This window comes from Leucopleurus acutus, assembly GCF_964270905.1.
Source record: "Leucopleurus acutus genome assembly, chromosome: 15".
In the NCBI taxonomy this organism is placed as follows: domain Eukaryota; kingdom Metazoa; phylum Chordata; class Mammalia; order Artiodactyla; family Delphinidae; genus Leucopleurus; species Leucopleurus acutus.
The window spans coordinates 48924527-48948181 of record NC_139157.1 but is presented as its reverse complement, the minus strand read 5'-3'; the positions used below and the strand labels follow the sequence as shown (position 1 = coordinate 48948181).

Sequence of the window (23655 nt, the reverse complement as noted above, 5' to 3'; positions counted from 1 at the left end):
TTTCTTTACTAGGATACAGTTAGGTCAGGGTTTCCTAAACATATCACCAAGGTGTTGATAAGGCTTGTACTCCTTGACTGTGTACAGAAAAATGTGTGTTTATTTCCATGAGCACTTTTCTAAGAAAATTCTAGTCCCTGCGACCTTGGCTCTGGGGCCAATTGCCTTATCACATGGGTCTAGGGCAGGTTGTTTAGCCTCTCCTACCACAGGGCTCTCTTGAGGTTAAAGGAGAAATGCACATAACTCACAGAAATGCACGGCACCTAACAGAGAGTATGTGCTCTGTTTGTGGCAGCTGTTATTATTTTCACAAATTCTCAGCGTGGTCCATAACCCCTTCATTAGCCCTGCCTCAGTTAAGATTATCTTGTTTAAGCTAATATTAAAATGTGCCTGGGCTTCCATGGTGGCACAGTGGTTGAGAGTCCGCCTGCCGATTCAGGGAACACGGGTTCATGACCCAGTCTGGGAAGATCCCACATGCCACGGAGCGGCTAGGCCCGTGAGCCATGGCCGCTGAGCCTGCGTGTCCGGAGCCTGTGCTCCGCAACGGGAGAGGCCACAACAGCAAGACGCCCACGTACTGCAAAAAAAAAAAAAAAAAAAGTAAAAATAATTGATAGGTAGATAGATGGATGAATGGACAAGTGAATAGACGGACAAGTGGATGGATAAGAGAATGGAGAGATGGTTAAATGGACCTCCCAGGATCCAGGTTCTGGAAGATTAGAGCCAGTAATGATACGTGAATATCTGGGCCACTTCCTCATTTTCTAGACAAGGAAAACTGCAGCCTAAGAGGCTAAATGATTTGTCCAAGATCACAAATTAATTAATCAGTGGCAGATATTCTACATCTCAAACATCACTCTCTGCTCTGAGTCTTAGATACACATACACATACATACACATACATCCAGTAACATTTATCACGCATTAATACAGCTTTGAGATGAGTCTACAACTCTAAGCTTTATTTTCCTTGAGACTTAAGGACTAGCGAAGTGTTTTATTTCATGACTGCTACAATATTTGAGAAAGAAGCATGATTCCTTTCTTCTCTCAATATCCCTCTCTGCCAAGAATCACTTTGCACCAGAAGTGCCCAGAAAAGCACAATCTGGCATTTTCTAAATTTACTTCTGATCAATACCAGCTCACCCCTAAGAACATTAATACAAATTCAGATCCTATAAAATGCTTTTCTCTTAGTAGAGAAAAATAGCAACATATACTATTGTTTAGTTTAAAGGGAAATGTAGCATGGCAGAGGTATCACTTGCACACATATCCATTCCTTCTTCTTTCTCAATAACAAAACCCTGATTTCTAGCTGATCACATTGCTGCCCAGATAAAAGACTATATCTCCTAGTCTCTCTTATGGCTGTGTGGCCATGTGGCTAAAACCTGACCAATGATATAAAAGTAAAATCGTCATGTGGGATTTCCAGTAAGTTCCCTTAAAGGAAAAGGCTGTACTTAGTGCTTCCTCCATCCCTTTGCCTGGAGTGAGAATGTGATGGCTGGAGCTGCAGCAGCAATACTGCACCATGAGGAGAAAGATTACACCCTAAGAAGAAAGACGAGCTGGTTGAAGCTCAGATCCCTGGTGACTATGGAGTCTCTATATAAGACTTGTACTACATACCTCTAGACTTCTCTTATATGAGAGGAAGAAAATTTTCCTACTGTTTAAGCCACTATAATTTTTTTTCACATGTAAGTCAACCTAATTTTATTGTATTTATTTATTTATTTTTTGCAGTACACGGGCCTCTCACTGCTGTGGCCTCTCCCGTTGCGGAGCACAGGCTCTGGACGTGCAGGCTCAGCGGCCATGGCTCACGGGCCCAGCCGCTCTGCGGCATGTGGGATCTTCCCAGACCGTGGCACGAACCCGTGTCCCCTGCATCAGCAGGCGGACTCTCAACCACTGCGTCACCAGGGAAGCCCCCAGTCAACCTAATTTTAAATACATTCAACATATTCTAGTATTCTTAGCTGCTAATAAAGAGTGGTGTCTCTGTTGAAAAATTTATTTAGAATTGAAATCTTCTGTGAAGAAGTAGTTAGTGGCAGTGAAACAGACCAGGAATCCATGCCTGCTGGAAATTAACTTATTCAGCACTTCCTGAATTGGTAAGCAACTTTCTAATTCTGGAATTACTACTCTTCCTCTAGATTCCCTACATATTTCTTTCTGGCCTCCTCCTCCTTTGCTCTAAAACCATAGCATTTCCTCTCCTTCCAGAATTCTTATGACCACCACATTGCACTCTCCCTTCCTCTCTTAACGCATAAATTTACAGTGCATTAACAAAATGGATCTGCAAAATACACCTGGTCAGTTCTTTTAGCCTGAAAAATCTAGGTTTGAGTCATCATGTTAATGAAGTTAGTACTATTCTTGATCTGTTCTATACATTTGAAATTCTAGTATATGCTTAAGAAGCCAGATACTGACTTATTATCTTGACCATTCAATGAAATCTACACATTTGTATATTTTTATTGAAAGCACAGATGCATTCTCTTGAAGAATCAAAGCAAAATTCAGTCAGTCCTCAACTGGAGCAAGAAAATAAAGATATCTTTAGTCTTATAATACTCTCATAATAACATTCACTTTAGGCAATTTTAAGTTGAATGTGTCAAGTCTTTCACCTGCAAAACAAATGTAACTTATAATTGGGGTATATCCAGGTTTTGTGAAGCTTGAAGCTTATTTAATTTGAGGACCCTTTTTAAGAAAAATAATATAAAATTACAAATACAGAATTAGGTAAAATCACTTCTGCTTATAATCAAGACATATGTACAAGTCCCAACTCAAGAGAAAAGAGGATTAAATGATAGCAAACTATAAACAGATGTATGGCTAAAAGCCAGAAAATAAGGGAAAAAATAAAAAGAGTTTTTTAAAAACCTACAAGAAAAAAATTCAAGCAGTACCAGTTTTGAACCTCCTGTTAAATTTATGTAGCAATTTCAATGAGGGGAGAAAAACTTTATACACAGAAATATCAGTGCTGACTATCACATATGGAAATTATCAATAAAATACCCAAAGAAATCTGCTAGATATTCAGACACAGCTTGTATCTAAAGCCTCATCTTAGGGAAAATGTTAAGACAATGATGGAGAAATAACCACTCATTGGTTCTCACTGGATATTACTTAAAAGTCCCTAACATTTGCTCTAGATGCGCCATCCCTCAGAACATACCTTTTTATCTTATACCTACTGGTAATAAAAAAAAAAAAAAATTAATAGCCCACTTTAATCAAGCACTTGCTATATGCCCACTCAAGCAGCATGCTAAGCACTTTTCATTCAATGCCCCCAATTCGTCTCCCAACAAACAAATGAGGTGTTTAATTATCCTCATGCTACAGATGGGCAGACTGAGGCCTAGGTAGGTCACACAACTTGCAAGAGGTGAAGCCAAAGCCAAACCCAAGCAGTTTCCATAGAAACCTGAGATTCAGAGAAGTTAATCAACCAACCCAGGTCACACAGCTATTAAGTGGTAGAATCAGGAATCTAACTGGGTCTGACATCAAAACAGACGTTCTTAACACCATATTTTTATATCCTCAGAATGTTAAGGAAACCAAGCACAAAATATGATATTGTGGAGGGTTTCTGGATTTACAGTTCCCTTTGCAAAAATGACAGATAGGTGGAAAGCAAATATGGAGTGTTTATTAACCTAATACATCTTTGTTGAGCTCCTAGCATGTGTATGGCCCCCTTGCTGCCATTCTTGGGGGTAAAAGGTAGCAATTAGGCCTGGCTTTAGACAAAACACCCACATTTTAGCAGTTGTATCAATAGCTTATTTTATCATTGGAACTAGTGCCCTCTCCCCTTTGTTCCATGTACTTTTTCTAGAATAATAACATTGTCACTATATTCATTTCATAACTTTTGTATGACCAAAAGGCATAACTTGGGACTGAGACATTTTCTTTACCAAGTCATGTTTTATAAAGTTCCATACAAAGTAATATAAATACATAATAATAAGAAAACCACCATTTGCATCTGTGGAGGCTAGAACAACAGACACAAGACTCCTGTCCCTTAGCTAAAGAGGGGTTTCCTCCTGCTAATTCATCCCCTCCACACCAAAAATGGATTATGTATTCCCTTTAATTCCTAATTTCAGATTCAGGTCCAACCAGAAAGGGCCAGCTAACACCATGTCATGTGTTAAATTGTCCAAAAAAAAAATTATTTGAACCCTAGCATACCAAGAAACAAATATATGACATTCCATCCACCTCAGACCTCTCCATTCCCTAAAGGGCAATAATTTGGGATGCTATTTGTTTCTGTTTATAAAAATAAGACATGAATTTGTTAAAAATTGGGAAAGTACAAAAAGATATAGAGAAGAAGGAAAAAACTGTTCAAAATCCCAGTCCCAAGTGGAAATAACTATTAACATTTTGGTTATATTTCTTGCAGTATTTTATCTACCTTAGAAAATAACTGAGATCAAACAGTACATATAATTCTGAAATCTCTTTCTAATGGGGAGTTTTTGCTTTGCTTGTTTTTTCACTTTAAAAGGTCATCTGCTTGATACTCATGTACGGAGCCCTTTTTTACAGGCAAAGAGCATTTCAACAGCTTGACTGGAACATTCTAGAGACATCTGAAAACAGGCCAAGCTTTTCTTGGACGTAATTCAGTAGGCTGTCCTGGGACTTTCTGCTCCATAGAAGTGAAGATGCGCCCTCACAATTTACCCTCCATAGAGTTACGTGACAAGATGAGAACTGACCTTCCTGAAAAATAAGAGTTGTCATTGTATTTTCATGCTAATATGAATTTAGTGAGAAATTTGTATTTTTTCATGTTTTACAACATCTACTGATTTATACCTGGCACTCTCTGAATTACACAAGCAGGAAAGATTGCAAATTCAAAAGAAAGGAAGCACATATGGAGAAGTGGAGGAGTCATTTAAACATTTATCAAGATAAAAGTGTGCAAGAGCCTCATTCGTTTGACAAGGAAGAGGTGAAAGAAGAGGGTGTGAAGGAGGAGGAGGGGGGAGAGGAGACTCAGCTTCATCCTCCAACTGCCCTGTGCCTTGTAGAGGACTTCTGGTTGAGATTTCTCCTTTCTAACAGCCCTAAAACCTTTATTCCTCAGTCTCACAGCAAGTAGAATGGCTGCCCAACAGTTAAGGTGAAAAGATGCCTTTACTACTTTGTTTGCTATGAATTGACATGTGGGACATCTGGCAGATGATCACCTGAAAATCACCCAAATCTATACACTTCTAACTGAATCAAAGAGATCAATACATATAATAGATTTTTTTTAAGCCTGTGTGTTGGCCCAGAACAGAGAGAGTGGAGGCAATCATGAAAGTTTTATGGGTTGTCAGCCAAGGACTTCATCATCTTGCTTGATTTCAGTGGTAGCTGTTTTTATAATTTTTAAATTGAGGTTCCCAGGATTCTCTATCCTCTTATTCATCTTCCTTTATTTTTTAAAAGAATTGCTGATGCCTGGGAGGTTTCAGCCATGAGGCAATGCAGTTTTATTGGAGCTAGAGGAGTTTTCCAAATGGCATCTTTTCAATAGAAACAAAAGGAAGGATGTCGTTTCCCTAACGTGCATACACCACTTGTGGAGCTTGGTGGCCAGTCCGTTGTTAACCTGTCACCACGAACAACACCTTCCCTATATTTCAGGGAGTGAGTGGTTTCAGGCAGACATATCTCAGGCACCAAGGTTAGCTCTGAATCATGTTAAGTAGAATGACAGCCTACTGGCTACTTCCCTGAATAATGTAGTAATAACACATAAACTTCTTGGAAAGCCAAAACTCTTACAAGACATTTTACTTAGCAAGTTTAAATTCTTTCAGTTACTAGTGACCTCATACCAGTGTTTTCCATAAATGTCTAAATGGAGATAAATGTGTTCTAATTGTCTTGTTTCTTCTGAGAGGAGGAAAAGCAGTACCATCTTGGTTCTTCTGAAGTGAGTTGCCAAATTTAGTTGAGTTCCTTACTAACTGGATGTTTAACTAAAGAATTCATGCCAAAAACAGCTTCTTAATATCTTTAGTTAAGAGCATACATCTTTAATTTGTTGTTTCAAAAAACTGAGCGTGGTGTACTGTATCAGATGCGAGCTTATTGATCTATGTGCTAGAAATTGTCAGCCAGATACACATTTGAAATTGGAAAAAAAATTAACAGGGAAGGATTAAAAGGAGTCCATAGTTTATTGTAAAAAGTCTATATAGCCTATATATTTTTTGAAGTCAGTTCTCAGTTATCTATGGGGTAATTTCAAAACCCACATTCAAAAAGCAGTTAGACATGTACACTTCATAGCTAAATATCAAATATTTATTTTTAGTTATATACAATTTGGATTAACCAGATCCCTGGAGGAAAATAATAAATTGTTGATAGTGCACAACCAGCTTTCATTATTTGTGGGCAATGTGACTTATTTCTATTTTCTTCATAGACAAAACCCAGTTCAAATTTGTTTATAGCAAGCCCCAGAGCAACTTTAAATGTTTTAGTAATGAATATTTCTTTTAAAATGAATTCTTAAATAGTTTTAAAATGTTTCATGCTGTAGCTTTAATTTTTATTTATTTATTAACATCTTTATTGGAGTATAATTGCTTTACAATGGTGTGTTAGTTTCCACTTTATAACAAAGTGAACCAGTTATACATATACATATGTCCCCATATCTCTTCCCTCTTGCGTCTCCCTCCCTCCCACCCTCCCTATCCCACCCCTCTAGGTGGTCACAAAGCACCGAGTTGATCTCCCTGTGCTATGCGGCTGCTTCCCACTACCTATCTATTTTACATTTGGTAGTGTATATATGTCCATGCCACTCTCTCACTTTGTCACAGCTTACCCTTCCTCCTCCTCATATCCTCAAGTCCATTCTCTAGTAGGTCTGTGTCTTTATTCCCGTCTTACCCCTAGGTTCTTCATGACATTTTTTTTTTCTTAGATTCCATATATATGTGTTAGCATACAGTATTTGTCTTTCTCTTTCTGACTTTGTAGCTTTAATTTTTTATTGCAGTAGGATTTGACTTTTTTTTTCAAAAATAAATTTGTTTTATTAGAACGGTTGTAAAAATGCAACTGGGACAGAAATGTATAAAACAAAAAGTAAAAGTACCTTATTCCTGCCCACATTTTAAATTTTGGTAGAGATTGATAGATGTAATAGCTATTGCTAAAATGCCAAGGCTGACTGATAGCACCTTCACCAACACTGGCTCTTATCAATCTTTTTAGTACTTGCTTGCCCAATATTTCTAATGAACTATGCCTTCTCTCAAGAGTTCACAGCCTTGAATTGTCCACCTTCCACAATGTTTCCAGAATTATCTACCTAATTTTAAACCTAATTACAGTAAGTCCCCTACACATGAACGAGTTCCGTTCCAAGAGCATGTTCGTAAGTCCCATTTGTTTCTAATTCTAAGTTCAACAACGTTAGCCTAGGTACCCAACTAACACAATCAGCTATACAATACTGTACTGTAATAGGTTTCTAATACTTTTCACATAAATAATATGTAAAAAAAAAGACACAAAAAATAAAGAAAACAATTTTAATCTTACAGTACAGTGCCTTGAAAAGTATAGTAGTACAGTACAACAGCTGGCATACAGGGGCTGGCACTGAGTGAACAGGCAAGAAGAGTTACTGGCTGGAGGAGGGAGAGGAGGTGGGAGATGGTAGAGCTGAAGGATCATCAGCAATAGAAGATGGAGGGCAAGCTGCAGTTTCACTCATGCCTGACGTTGGCTGCACGGTTCTGGTTCCTTGCTGGATTCAATTCTATCTACTCTCTAATAAAATGATCCAGCGATGTCTGGGTAGTAGCTCTTTTCTTCTCATCATAGATGACACTGTAGCACTGGATTGCATTCTGAACGGCCGCTGCAACCTTCACGTACTGTTCTATGTTTGGGTCCTATGCCTCAAAAACTAACAAAGCCTCCTCAAATAAAGAAAATCCCCTTGCCATTTCCTGTGTCATGAATCTCTTCAGTTCTTCAGTTACTTCTTCTTCGTCCACTTTTGTTTCCATCGTTATCTCTTGGCGCTTCTTAGCAGTACCAGCTACATTACCACTGCTTTTACACTTGCTTCTGGACATCCTGGGCTTGAAATAAGGATACTGTACTACTGTACTCCATACGGTACTGTACAGTAAAGTACACAAAAGCACAACCACTTGTAGAGGATGCACGAACGTGACAGTGTATGCCAGACACGTGAACACGTGAACTTATGTGACTGGACATGCGAACACACGTTTGCATATTTGAAAGTTCTCAACTTGAAGGTTCGTGTGTAGGGGCCTACTGTATTTTAGTCCCCACTTTCAGGGCCTCTGCTAGCTCCCTGTAGCTACAAAATGAAATCCAAACTCCTTTACAGGGCTCACTAGGGCCCTCACAGCCTGGACTTAACCTTCTTTTTTTGCCTCATATCCTTTTTCTCTCCACAGATCACTTTTTGTGCAAGCCACGCTGAATTTTTTACCTTTTTGCAATTCACGATTCTCTTTCTCAAGTCTCCACCCCTGCACTTACTATTTCCCCTCACTCCTACCTCTGACAACCTCCCATTCCACTTCTAAGAGCCAGCTGAAGTATCACCTCTTCTGTGATATCTCCCTGACCCCCCCACCTAAAAGGGGCTATACATCTCCTCTTCTGCTTCTCTTGCATTAGCACTTAGTACATTTCAGGATAATTTTTGCACAAATGTTTGTCTCCCCCTACAGACCATAATGTCTTTGAGGGAAAGGACCCTCATCATTGCTGCCCTTCATTGGTTGAGTTCCTGATTTACAGGAGAGCCTCAAAAAGTGTTTACTGAACACCTAAAAAGTGTTCAACAGTATCCAGCAAAACTAAAAAACAACAACAAAAATCCAGGCTCTCTTCTTTGTCTGTGGCATGGAATATGAAATAATTCAGAGTGCTTAGTGCATAACAAGCATTAACAACCTATGGCTGCCCTGCACAAGGAAAGCATGCTAAGAAACTGCTGTTGGGCACTTCCACAGCCACAATCGAAATGACCAAGAAGGAAATCTATACCTAAGTATTTCTCCTTCCTGCCCTCCTTCTGCCTTCCTCTCTCACCTCCTGTGACTTCACACCCATGGCATTCACTCTCAGATGCCCTCTGGCTGGACAAAGCTCTTTACTACAAAATGTTCATCAAGCCAGACACAGAAATTTCCTACTTTTCCATCTCGGTCAACTTCCACTCCCTCAGCCAAGTGTTATGAGACACCTACCCGAGAAACAAATGAGGTCATATGATTTAAGTAGCTGATGTCCAGGCAAGAATAAGCTCAATCTTCCAGAGAGAGATGGCTTTTTAAAAGATTAGCTAATTGGGACTTCGCTGGTGGTCCAGTAAAGAATCTGCCTTCCAATGCATGGGACACGGGTTCGATCACTGGTTGGGGAACTAAGATCCCACATGCTGTGGGGCAACTAAGCCTTTGCACCACAACTACTGAGCTCGTGTGCCTCAACTAGAGAGTCTGCGTGCTGCAAACTACAGCGCCCACACGCTCTGGAACCCGTGCGCCACAACTAGAGAGAGAAAAACCCGCACGCTACAATTAGAGAAAAGCCTGCGTGCCGCAACAAAGACCCCACGTGCCATAACTATGACCTGAGAAAGCCAAAAAAATAAACAAAATAAATAAATATTAAAACCGGAAAAAAAAAAAAGATTAGCTAATTAACTCAAATGAATCTAACCAGCAGAATGTACTTAAGAGATATTTTTATTGGAAGGCATTCCTGAAGTCCCTTGGACTTTCTGGGTATTTAGACCCTACCAGCCCTAAGACGGAAGAGATGGTGTCAGCAACCAGACCCCGTATTTCTGAAAGGTTGCCCACATCAGGCACATCTGCAGGGATTTCTCAGTGTACCTTCTTTAGAGGGTCAGTGCTCAGAAGATCACAATCGCTCAGTGTATACACTTTTGGTCTGGTAGAAAGAAATCATTAATAAGGGGCTTCCCTGGTGGCACAGTGGTTGGGAGTCCACCTGCCGATGCAGGGGACACGGGTTCGTGCCCTGGTCCGGGAGGATCCCACATGCCGCGGAGCGGCTGGGCCCGTGAGCCACGGCTGCTGAGCCTGCGCGTCCGGAGCCTGTGCTCCAAAACGGGAGAGGCCGCAGCAGTGAGAGACCCTCGTACCGCAAAAAAAAAACAAACAAACAACAAATAGAATTAAGGCAAGAGAGCAAGGAGGGAAAAGATTGAGAGAAGAGTGACAGATGAGAAAGGATGTCAATATTGGGAGAATCACATAGGAGATAAAAAGCCCAAACAGATGACACTGGGCACTCACACAAAAAAACTACTGAAAACATCAGAAATGCATCCATCCCATCATTAAAATGCTTTTCCCCTAAAAAAGCTGAGTGTCCTATAACATATTAGCTAAAAAAAAGAAACAAAAACAAAGAGACATAAAAGACTGAGTGGATTAGAAAACCCCAGAGTACTTTTCTTCCTGAAATTATGAAAGCCTGCTGAATGGCTGGAAGTGTCTCTGCTCTACCCTCACTTCTCGTGATATTAGTTTCCATCCCCAATTTGATCTGATTTCCAGGGCGGCCATTTCTCTTATAGCCACACATGCTGAGATCAAAGGATGGAGAGGCTGTTATATTCAAGACTAATGTTACAGAGAGAAGAGTTGGAAAGGGCTCAAAATTCATTATATATATAAAAAAGTTTTCAAGGCATAAAAACCATTTTCAGGGGAAGCCAAAACCAAAAATAGTAGCAACTTTAAACTTCATTTCAGGAGCATGAGGGATGTTATACCCCTCCATGTGGTTGCCTAGGGAACAGGATTCATTTATTCTTTGCTATTCAATAATATCTTGGAAATTTCTACCCTATATTATACCTATGATTGTTAAATCTACTCTAAATGGAAAGGCTCCTCAAAAAGTGCACTTTAAGTTACAGTACAGGAATCTTTGTCAGGAAAATGTCATATAAAGCCAAAGTTCCTTTAATATCTCTTGCTGTTCCAATACATTAACATTCTTCTACTGGGATAGGAGATTTTCTTATCCACAATATCTTATTCTTCATTTTGATTACTGAATGTGGACTCTTCTTATACGTAACTGAATTTGCCTCAATTAAACACACTTATGTGAGCCTGTCAAAAAATATAAATAGGAATATTCTGGTCTGAACTAAAGCATGCAAAATTATTCTGACTTTCCCCTAAACATTAATGAAAGAATACCCTTGATAACAATGTGTAAGAAGCAAAAGGAATGATATTTGGTTTTCTGTACATGACAAATGTTCTTCAGCTTTTGTCTGTTATAGGCCCAACCATGAGGGAGAAAAGTTCGAGTAACTGCCATGGGGAAACTTATAGAAAGTGCCATCCATGACATTAGCACATGTTTGTTTTATGTAAAAACCACACTGCTGGCCAAATCCCTGTCCCTCTACTTCCTGTAACTCTCTGAGCCCTAAGTAATTATTTCATTGAGTGTGCTGGGTCTTCCATTTCTGGTTCCCTGTGTTGTTAAATGAACAAAGGGCATTCTGAGAGCAGACTCTCCAGTGGGTAGAATATTCCTTCTGTTTATGTCCCTTGCTCATACTATTTTTCTTTTTTGGCTGCGTTGGGTCATCATTGCTGCCTGTGGGCTTTCTCTAGTTGCGGCGAGTGGAGGCTACTCTTCGTTGTGGTGCGCAAGCTTCTCATTGCAGTGGCTTCTCTTGTTGTGGAGCATGGGCTCTAGGTGCACAGGCTTCGGTAGCTGCTGCACACTGGCTCAGTAGTCGTGGCTCACGGGCTCTAGAGCTCAGGCTCAGTAGTTGCGGTGCACTGGCTTAGTTGCTCCGTGGCATGTGGGAATCTTCCCAGACCAGGGCTCGAACCCGTGTGCCCTGCATTGGCAGGCGGATTCTTAACCACTGTGCCACCAGGGAAGCCCTTGGTCATGCTTTTGGCTTCTCCACACATTAGCACTTTTTACAGGAAAACTAGATGAGGTTAAAGTTTAACTCTTTACTTTCCTCTTTGAAACAGCTTGTGTTAAAACCTAGATTAGGGAAGAAACTGAGACCAATGGCTAACGAGTGGGGACTGCGTGATTTGGCAAGTTCAATTTTCTATGAGGTTTTAAGATCCTGGCTGTCCTGTACCTAAAACAGAGACTTTGTACCTCAAATACATATCTTCCAGTACAACCATCGCTGAAATGATAGCCATCAGCTGAACAGCAAAATCTCAATTAACCAGAATCTAACCACAGGAGAAAAATTTCTACTTGTCATAAAGCACTGTCTTGGGCAATATGGGGCTTAAAAATATGCCAAAATAACTTTTTCTGCAGATCAACTTTAAGGGAGTTGAATGATGAAAGAACAAATTCATATAAGAAATCTTGTTTTTAAAAAATGAAAACAGTCCAGTGGTTAAGACTTCACCTTCTAATGCAGGGGGTGTGGGTTCAATCCCTGGTTGGGGAGCTAAGATCCCACATGCCTCACGGCCAAAAACCCAAAACATAAAACAGAAGCAATATTGTAATAAATTTAATAAAGACTTTTTAAAAATGGTCATCAAATATATCTTAAAAAAAAAATGAAAACGGGTTTCCCTGGTGGCACAGTGTTTGCGAATCTGCCTGCCAATGCAGGAGACACGGGTTCGAGCCCTGGTCTGGGAAGATCCCACATGCCACGGAGCAACTAGGCCCGTGAGCCACAACTACTGAGCCTGCGCGTCTGGAGCTTATGCTCCACAACAAGAGAGGTCGTGACAGTGAGAGGCCCGCGCACTGCGATGAAGAGTGGCTCCCGTTTGCCGCAACTAGAGAAAGCCCTCGCACAGAAACGAAGACCCAACACAGCCATAGATAAATAAATAATTTTTTTTAAAAAAATGAAAACAATTTCCAGGGAAGGTCCTAAGATAAGTGCATACCCAGTTCTATCTTCTACAGCTAATTTCTATACCACAAGAGTGAAGTTCAGAGTGACTTTACAGGATTGTCAAATACCTCACTTTGCTCACTTTATTTTTTTTTTATTAACTAGGGCCTATTAATGGCTTCTATGGAATACTGGATACAGATGTTTGAACATGTAAATGCTGAAGTGGATTAACAATCAACACAATTTTATCAGTTTTAAGTTTTAAATTGTTTTATTTGAGAATATGCAATTCTGCTACAGAAAATGAGAAATCAAATGGATAGGTGAAACTTGTAAGATATGCTAAGTACAGATAAGTAACTTATGAGACGTTAGGCGTAAATAAAATACATAGATGTGCTGAACATAGAAAGAGAAATGCTGGGTAAACACTAAAATTGTCACTAAACATTACACATACATGATGTATGAGACACTTAATATTTATGAAGTCTTAAATTGGTCACCCATTGGTTACACCCATTCTAGCTCCACAGAGAGTCTGCCAGATAAAATCCATAGCTGCTCATAGACTAGTTGGTGAGCTTACCATTGTGGCCAGACACACTTGTCCCTGTATCTCTCTAATTGAGCTTTCTTGCTCCAAACCTCAGGTCTGTTCCTTGTAACCACACCATCAGCAGGGAAGGCTGATGAGAGAGGAAGGGTTGCAGGGGGAGAAAGTGGGGGGGGGGGGGGAGGCAGAGACTGACCAACTGACCAAGACTCATGCAGTGTGGTCCTTCTACCTCACTTGCACCCAAACCTAAGTACATAAACCTACTCCATCTCTTTCCCCTTACTTCTCACTGTGTGTTTTTAATTGATTCAATAAACCATGTGATTAAAGCAACTTAATTTGTGATGCATAACCCATGGGATAGTTTACCTGGTAGTATACGTGAAGGCTATACTGCATCAAGGTAATTTCCCACATGACAAAAATCATCAGTGTTTCTTAAGCCTTCATACTGTCTGCTAATTGTCTGCCACCAAGGGCCAATAGAAGGAAAATGAATGGAAGGTGGCAACCAATTATTAATTGGCTAAAGTAGTTAATCCTGCTTAGTCCTACAGCTTGGTTACACGTGGCCTTCGTTCTGAGTTTATATTACATACATATAAAGAGTTATGTTTTCTCCTGGTGAAATTATTCCTAGGTCAAATCATTAAATTACAGATATTGGTATTTCACGATGTTCCACAATGAGTATAGTGGCCTATAAAGGGGGTTATGAGCTCAGGATGCTCACCCAGCTGAAGTTTCACTACCATCATTGTAGAAAGATGCTAACAGTGTGAAACTAACTCATTTAACTGCACCTGTACTTATTTGTTACATATTTCACATGGGCCAGGCACTATGTTGTGTGCTGCAGTGGAGAAAAGGTGAATATGATAGAGTCACTATCTCAGAAATTTCATAGTGTATCATAGAGAAACAATGTATCACAAAGATACACTAAATATCCAGGTAATTATGATACAGGGAGCTAGCTACATTCTATAAAAGACATGCAAACAAACCTTTAGGGACCTTTCTTTGTTTCCTGGTGCACTAGGAGAGGGAATTCAGAGCGCTGCTTAAAGGAGCTCCAGAGACGGGCGCAAGCCGTGGCTGGCAGCGCAAACCCCTGAAATGGGCATGGGACGCTAGGGCTACTGCTGCCACCACCAAGAAGCCTGTGTGCGAGCACAGGTCCCTATCCACACCTCCCTTCCGGGGAGCCTGTGCAGCCCGCCACTGCCATGGTTCCGGGATCCACGGACAGCTTTCCCGGGAGAACACACGGCGCTCCTCAGGCTGGTGCAACGTCGCGCCGGCCTCTGCCGCTGCAGGCTCGCCCCGCATCCGCACCCGTCCCTCCCCCAAGCCTGAGTGGGCCACAGCCCCCAAATCAGCGGCTCCTTTAACCCCGTCCCGTCTCAGCGAACAACAGACGCCCTCCGGAGACCTACAAGCACAGAGACGGGGCCATATCCAAAGCTGAGCCCTGGGAGCTGTGAGAACAAAGAAGAGAACGGGAAATCTCTCCCAGCAGCCTCAGGAGCAGCAGATTAAATCTACACAATCAACTTGATGTACCCTGCATCTGTGGAAAACCTGAATAGACAACGAATCATCCCAAATTGAGGAGGTGGACTTTGAGGGCAAGATTTATTATTTTTTCCCCTTTTCCTCTTTTTGTGAGTGTGTATGTGTATGCTTCTGTGTGAGATTTTGTCTGTATAGCTTTGCTTTCACCATTTGTCCGAGGGTTCTATCCATCCGTTTTTTTGGTTTTGTCTTTTTATTTAAAAAAAAATTTTTTTTCCTAATAATTATTTTTTATTTTAATAACTTTATTTTATTTTATCTTACTTTATTTTCTTTTATCCTCTTTCTTTCTTTCTACTTTTTCTCCCTTTTATTCTGAGCCGTGTGAATGAAAGGCTCTTGGTGCTGCAGCCAGGAGTCAGTGCTCTGCCTCTGAGGTGGGAGAGCCAACTTCAGGACACTGGTCCACAAGAGACCTTCTAGCTCCATGTAATATCAAACAGCAAAAATCTCCCAGAGATCTCCATCTCAACACCAACACCCAGCTTCACTTAACAACCAGCAAGCTACAGTGCTGGACACCCTATGCCAAACAACTAGCAAGATAGGAACACAACCCCACCCCTTAGCAGAGAGGCTGCCTAAAATCATAATAAGTCCACAGACACCCCAAAACACGCAACCACACGTGGACCTCCCCACCAGAAAGACAAGATCCAGCCTCATCCACCAGAACACAGGCACTAGTCCCCTCCACCAGGAAGCCTACACAACCCTCTGAACCAAATTTAGCCACTGGGGACAGACACCAAAAACAACGGGAACTACGAACCTGCAGCCTGCAAAAAGGAGACCCCAAACACAGTAAGTTAAGCAAAATGAGAAGACAGAAAAACACACCGCAGATGAAGGAGCAAGATAAAAACCCACCAGACCAAACAAATGAAGAGGAAACAGGCAGTCTACCTGAAAAAGAATTCAGAATAATGATAGTAAAGATGATGCAAAATCTTGGAAATAGAATACAGAAAATGCAAGAAACATTTAATAAGGACCTAGAAGAACTAAAGTGGAAACAAGCAAGGATGAACAACACAATAAATGAAATGAAAAATACTCTAGAAGGGATCAATAGCAGAATAACTGAGGCAGAAGAACGGATAAGTGACCTGGAAGATAAAATACTGGAAATAACTACTGCAGAGCAGAATAAAGAAAAAAGGATGAAAAGAACTGAGGACAGTCTCAGAGACCTCTGGGACAACATTAAATGCACCAACATTCGAATCATAGGGGTTCCAGAAGAAAAAGAAAAAGAAAGGGACTGAGAAAATATTTGAAGAGATTATAGTTGAAAACTTCCCTAATATGAGAAAGGAAATAGTTAAGTCCAGAGAGCACAGCGAGTCCCATACAGGGAAAATCCAAGGAGAAACACGCCAAGACACATACTAATCCAACTGTCAAAAATTAAATACAAAGAAAACATAGTAAAAGCAGCAAGGGAAGAACAGCAAATAACACACAAGGGAATCCCCATAAGGTTAACAACTGATCTTTCAGCAAAAACTCTGCAAGCCAGAAGGGACTGGCAGGACATATTTAAAGTGATGAAGGAGAAAAACCTGCAACCAAGATTACTCTACCCAGCAAGGATCTCATTCAGATTTGATGGAGAAATTAAAACCTTTACAGACAAGCAAAAGCTGAGAGAGTTCAGCACCAAACCAGCTTTACAACAAATGATAAAGGACCTTCTCTAGGCAAGAAATACAAGAGAAGGAAAAGACCTACAATTACAAACCCAAAACAATTAAGAAAATGGGAACAGGAACATACATATCGATAATTACCTTAAATGTAAATGGATTAAATACTCCCTCCAAAAGACACAGACTGGCTGAATGGATACAAAAACAAGCCCCATATATATGCTGTCTACAAGAGACCCATTTCAGACCTACAGACACATACAGACAGAAAGTGAGGGGATGGAAAAAGATATTCCATGCAAATGGAAAGCAAAAGAAAGCTGGAGCAGCAATTCTCGTATCAGACAAACTAGACGTTAAAATAAAGACTATTAAAGGAGACAAAGAAGGACACTACATAATGATCACGGGATAAATCCAAGAAGAAGATATAACAATTGTAAATATTTATGCACCCAACGTAGGAGCACCTCAATACATAAGGCAAATACTAACAGCCATAAAAGGGGAAATCGACAGTAACACATTCATAGTACGGGACTCTAACACCCCACTTTCACCAATGGACAGATCGTCTAAAATGAAAATAAATAAGGAAACACAAGCTTCAAATGATACATTAAACAAGATGGACTTAATTGATATTTATAGGACATTCCATCCAAAAACAACAGAATACACATTTTTCTCAAGTGCTCATGGAACATTCTCAGGATACATCAAGCCTTGGTAAATTTAAGGAAATTGAAATTGTATCAAGTATCTTTTCTGACCACAATGCTATGAGACTAGATATCAATTACAGGAAAAGATCTGTAAAAAGTACAAACACATGGAGCCTAAACAATACACTATTTAATAATGAAGTGATCACTGAAGAAATCAAAGAGGAAATAAAAAAATACCAAGAAACAAATGACAATGGAGACATGACGACCCAAAACCTATGGGATGCAGCAAAAGCAGTTCTAAGAGGGAAGTTTATAGCAATACAAGCCTACCTTAAGAAACAGGAAACATCTTGAATAAACAACCTAACCTTGCACCTAAAGTAATCAGAGAAAGAAGAACAGAAAAACCCCAAAGTTAGCAGAAGGAAAGAAATCATAAAGATCAGATCAGAAATAAATGAAAAAGAAATGAAGGAAACAATAGCAAAGATCAATAAAATTAAAGGCTGGTTCTTTGAGAAGATAAACAAAATTGATAAACCATTAGCCAGACTCATCAAGAGAAAAAGGGAGAAGACTCAAATCAATAGAATTAGAAATGAAAAAGGAGAAGTAACAACCGACACTGCAGAAATACAAAAGATCATGAGAGATTACTACAAGCAACTCTTTGACAATAAAATGGACAACCTGGAAGAAATGGACAAATTCTTAGAAATGCACAACCTGCCAAGACTGAATCAGGAAAAATAGAACATATGAACAGACCAATCACAAGCACTGAAATTGAAACTGTGATTAAAAATCTTCCAACAAACAAAAGCCCAGGACCAGATGGCTTCACAGGCGAATTCTATCAAACATTTAGAAAAGAGCTAACACCTATCCTTCTCAAACTCTTCCAAAATACAGCAGAGGGAGGAACACTCCCAAACTCATTCTATGAGGCCACCATCACCCTGATACCAAAACCAGACCAGGATGTCACAAAGAAAGAAAACTACAGGGCAATATCACTGATGAGCATAGATGCAAAAATCCTCAACCAAATACTAGCAAACAGAATCCAACAGCACATTAAAAGGATCATACGCCATGATCAAGTGGGGTTTATTCCAGGAATGCAAGGATTCTTCAATATACACACATCAATCAATGTGATACACCATATTAACAAACCGAAGGAGAAAAACCATATGGTCATCTCAACAGATGCAGAGAAAGCTTACGACAAAATTCAATACCCATTTATGATAAAAACCCTACAGAAAGTAGGCATAGAGGGAACTTTCCTCAACATAATAAAGGCCATATATGAGAAACCCACAGCCAACATCGTCCTCAATGGTGAAAACCTGAAAGCATTTCCACTAAGGTCAGGAACAAGACAAGGTTGCCCACTCTCACCACTCTTAGTCAACATAGTTTAGGAAGTTTTAGCCACAGCAATCAGAGAAGAAAAGGAAATAAAAGGAATCCAAATCGGAAAAGAAGAAGTAAAGCTGTCACTGTTTGCAGATGACATGATACTATACACAGAGAATCCTAAAGATGATACCATAAAACTACTAGACCTAATCAATGAATTTGGTAAAGTAGCAGGGTACAAAATTAATGCACAGAAATCTCTTGCATTCCTATACACTAATGATGAAAAATCTGAAAGTGAAATCAAGAAAACTCTCCCATTTACCACTGCAACAAAAAGAATAAAATATCTAGGAATAAACCTACCTAAGGAGACAAAAGACCTGTATGCAGAAAATTATAAGACACTGATGAAAGAAATTAAAGATGATACAAATAGATGGAGAGATATACCATGTTCTTGGATTGGAAGAATCAACATTGTGAAAATGACTCTACTACCCAAAGCAATCTACAGATTCAATGCAATCCCTATCAAACTACCACTGGCATTTTTCACAGAACTAGAACAAAAAATTTCACAATTTGTATGGAAACACAAAAGACCCCGAATAGCCAAAGCAATCTTGAGAATGAAAAACGGAGCTGGAGGAATCAGGCTCCCGGACTTCAGACTATACTACAAAGCTACAGTAATCAAGACAGTATGGTGCTGGCACAAAAACAGAAATATAGATCAATGGAACAGGATAGAAAGCCCAGAGATAAACCCACGCACATATGGTCACCTTATCTTTGATAAAGGAGGCAGGAATGTACAGTGGAGAAAGGACGGCCTCTTCAATAAGTGATGCTGGGAAAACTGGACAGGTACATGTAGAAGTATGAGATTAGAACACTCCCTAACACCATACACAAAAATAAGCTCAAAATGGATTAAAGACCTAAATGCAAGGCCGGAAACTATCAAACTCTTAGAGGAAAACATAGGCAGAACACTCTATGACATAAATCACAGCAAGATCCTTTTTGACCCACCTCCTAGAGAAATGGAAATAAAAACAAAAATGGGACCTAATGAAACTTCAAAGCTTTTGCACAGCAAAGGAAACCATAAAGAAGACCAAAAGACAACCCTCAGAATGGGAGAAAATATTTGCAAATGAAGCAACTGACAAAGGATTAATCTCCAAAATTTACAAGCAGCTCAATAATAAAAAAACAAACAACCCAATCCAAAAATGGGGAGAAGACCTAAATAGACATTTTTCCAAAGAAGATATACAGAGTGCCAACAAACACATGAAATAATGCTCAACATCATTAATCATTAGAGAAATGCAAATCAAAACTAAAATGAGATATCATCTCACACCGTCAGAATGGCCATCATCAAAAAATCTAGAAACAATAAATGCTGGAGAGGGTGTGGAGAAAAGGGAACACTCTTGCACTGCTGGTGGAAATGTGAATTGGCACAGCCACTACGGGGAACAGTATGGAGGTTCCTTAAAAAACTACAAATAGAACTATCATATGACCCACCAATCCCACTACTGGGCATATACCCTGAGAAAACCGTAATTCAAAAAGAGTCATGTACCAAAAAATTAATTGCAGCTCTATTTACAATAGCCAGGTCATGGAAGCAACCTAAGTGTCCATCATCGAATGAATGGATAAAGAAGATGTGGCACTTATATAAAATGGAATATTACTCAGCCATAAAAAGAAATGAAATTGAGTTATTTGTAGTGAGGTGGATGGACCTAGAGTCTGTCATACAGAGTGAAGTAAGTCAGAAAGAGAAAGACAAATACCGTATGCTAACACATATATATGGAATCTAAGGGGAAAAAAATGTCATGAAGAACCTAGGGGTAAGACAGGAATAAAGACACAGACCTACTAGAGAATGGACTTGAGGATATGGGGAGGGGGAAGGGTAAGCTGTGACAAAGTGAGAGAGTGGCATTGACATATATACACTACCAAACGTAAAACAGATAGCTAGTGGGAAGCAGCCGCATAGCACAGGGAGATCAGCTCGGTGCTTTGTGACCACCTAGAGGGGTGGGATAGGGAGGGTGGGAGGGAGGGAGACGCAAGAGGGAAGAGATATGGGGACATATGTATATGTATAATTGATTCACTTTGTTATAAAGCAGAAACTAACACACCATTGTAAAGCAATTATACTCCAATAAAGATGTTAAAAAAAAAGAATCACAGTCATATCTCAAAGACATTTGTCACTCTTTTCCAATATCTAAATATTAATATTCTAGTATCATTTTTTACTCACTGAATTACAGCCTCTAGTAAATGTGGAATTATTGTGTGAAAAAGAAAAAAAAAAATTTTGGGAAACTCAAAGAGGTAAGCAATCACATTCACTGTAAGAATCCCCATAAAGTAAAATGGTACAAATTCTCTTGAGGGTAATTTAGCAATATATATGAAAAGCCTTAACACTGCACAGTTTATAGTAGTTAAAAACTGGAAATAATCGACATGCCTAACATTTTGGGAGTGGTTAAATAAACTCTGATACACCTATTAATCAGAATATATGCAGGTCTTAAAATTTACATTGCAAATATGTATTTCATTATAGGTTATAGAAAAAATATAAAATACACACGGTAAAAAAAAAAAAAATGTTCGGGCTTCCCTGGTGGCGCAGTGGTTGAGAGTTCGCCTGCCGATGCAGGGGACACAGGTTCATGCCCTGGTCCGGGAGGATCCCACATGCCACAGAGCAACTAAGCCAGTGCACGACATCTACTGAGCCTGCACTCTAGAGCCCGCGAGCCACAACTATTGAAGCCCGCGTACCTAGAGCCCGTGCTCCACAGCAAGAGAAGCCACTGCAGTGAGAAGCCCGTGCACCACAATGAAGAGTAGCCCCGGCTCGCCGCAACTAGAGAAAGCCCATAGGCAGCAACGAAGACCCAACGCAGCCAAAAATAATAAATAAATAAAATAAATAAATTTATTAAAAAATAAAAAAATAAAGTACACACACATACATATGTATGTAAAACTCTTCACGTTTATTCAAATAATGGGTAACATACTATTTGGATCTTTGTTTGGGGCCTTTAACATTTATCTCAGATATCTTTATGTATTAGCAAAATATAGTTCTATAGCATGTTTGTAAATAGTCACAGAGAACGCAATTGTATGGATAAATATATTATTATATATTTATATATTATATATGTATTATATTATATAATATATAAAAATATATATTAATATATAAATTTATACATTAATATTTATATATAAATATTTGTTGTATTTATAAATATACAACATATAAATGTATGTTTTATATTAATATATTAACATATACATTTATATATAATATATATTTATATATTAGTATATATTTATATAATAAATATATTTAAATATATATAAATCCAACAAAATATGTACAAGATCTGTATGAGGAAAATCACAAAACTGTGATGAATAAAATCCAGTAGGAACTAAATAAATGGAGAGATATTCCACATTCACGGTTTGGAAGACTCAATATTTTCCAAGATGTCAGTTCTTCCCTGTTTGATCTACAGATTCAATGTAATCCTAACCAAAATCCCAGCAACTTCTTTTGTCAACAAATTGATCCGGAAGTTTATATGGAGAGGAAAAAACCAAGAATCACCAATGCAATATTGATTGAGAAGGACAAAGTTGGAAGACTAACACTAACTGACTTTAAGACTTACTATAAAGCTATGGTAATCAAGACATTGTGGTACTGACAAAAGTATAGACAAATAGATAAATGGAACAGAATAGGTAGCCCAGAAATAGACCCTCATAAATATAGTCAACTGATCTTTAACAAAGGAGCAAAGGACAGCATTGGAAGAAAAACAGTCTTTCAACAAATGGTGCTAGAAAAACTGGACATCCCCTACAAAAAAAAAAAAAATGAATCTAGACCCAGACTTTATACCCTTTACAAAAATTAACTCAAAATGGATAACAGACCTAAATGTAAAATACAAAACTATAAAACTCCTAGAAGATAACATAGGAGAACATCTAGATGACCTTGGATTTGACAATGATTTCTTAGATACCACACCAGAGACATGATCCATGAAAGAAATAAGATAAACTGGACTTCATTAAAACTAAAAACTTCTGCTCTGTGAAAGAAAATGTCAGGAGAAAAAGATAAGTGACAGAGTGGGAAAAATATTTGCAAAGGATACATCCAAAAACAGAGAAAAAACTCTTTGAATTCAGCAATAAGAAAACACACAGCCAGATTAAAAATTAGACAAAGACCTTAACACACATCTCACCAAAGAAGACACACATATGGCAGTTGAGTATATGAAAAAATGTTCCACATCATATGTCAGTCATCAGGCAAATGCAACTTACAACAGCAATGAGATACCACTATGCACCTTTTAGAATGACCAAAATTTGTAACACTGACATTAAATTCTGGCAAGGATGTGGAACAACAGGAACTCTTTCACTGCTAGTAGGAATACATAATGGTCTGGTACAGCCGCTTTAGAAGACAGTTTTGCAGTTTCATACAATATTAAACACTATTTTTATAAGATCCAAAGGAGTTGAAAACATTTCCACACAAAAAACAGCAAATGGATATTTATAGCAGCTGCATTTATTACTGCCAAAACTTGGAAGCAATCAAGATGTCCTTCAGTAGGTGAATAAACTGTGACACATCCTGATAATGGAATATTATTCAACACTAAAAAAAAAAAAGAATAAAAAGAGCTATCGAGCCATGAAAAGACATGAAAGAAACTTAAATGCATATTTCTAAGTGAAAGA

At 39.0% G+C, this 23655-nt stretch overlaps 1 protein-coding gene across 1 annotated transcript in view; it reads right to left on the bottom strand.

Annotated features, from left to right (window-relative positions):
• Positions 1 to 23655, bottom strand: part of METTL24 (methyltransferase like 24) — a gene marked incomplete at its 5' end in the record, with an annotated part of 110061 nt that overhangs the window by 10688 nt on the left and 75718 nt on the right. The window lies entirely within an intron of this gene.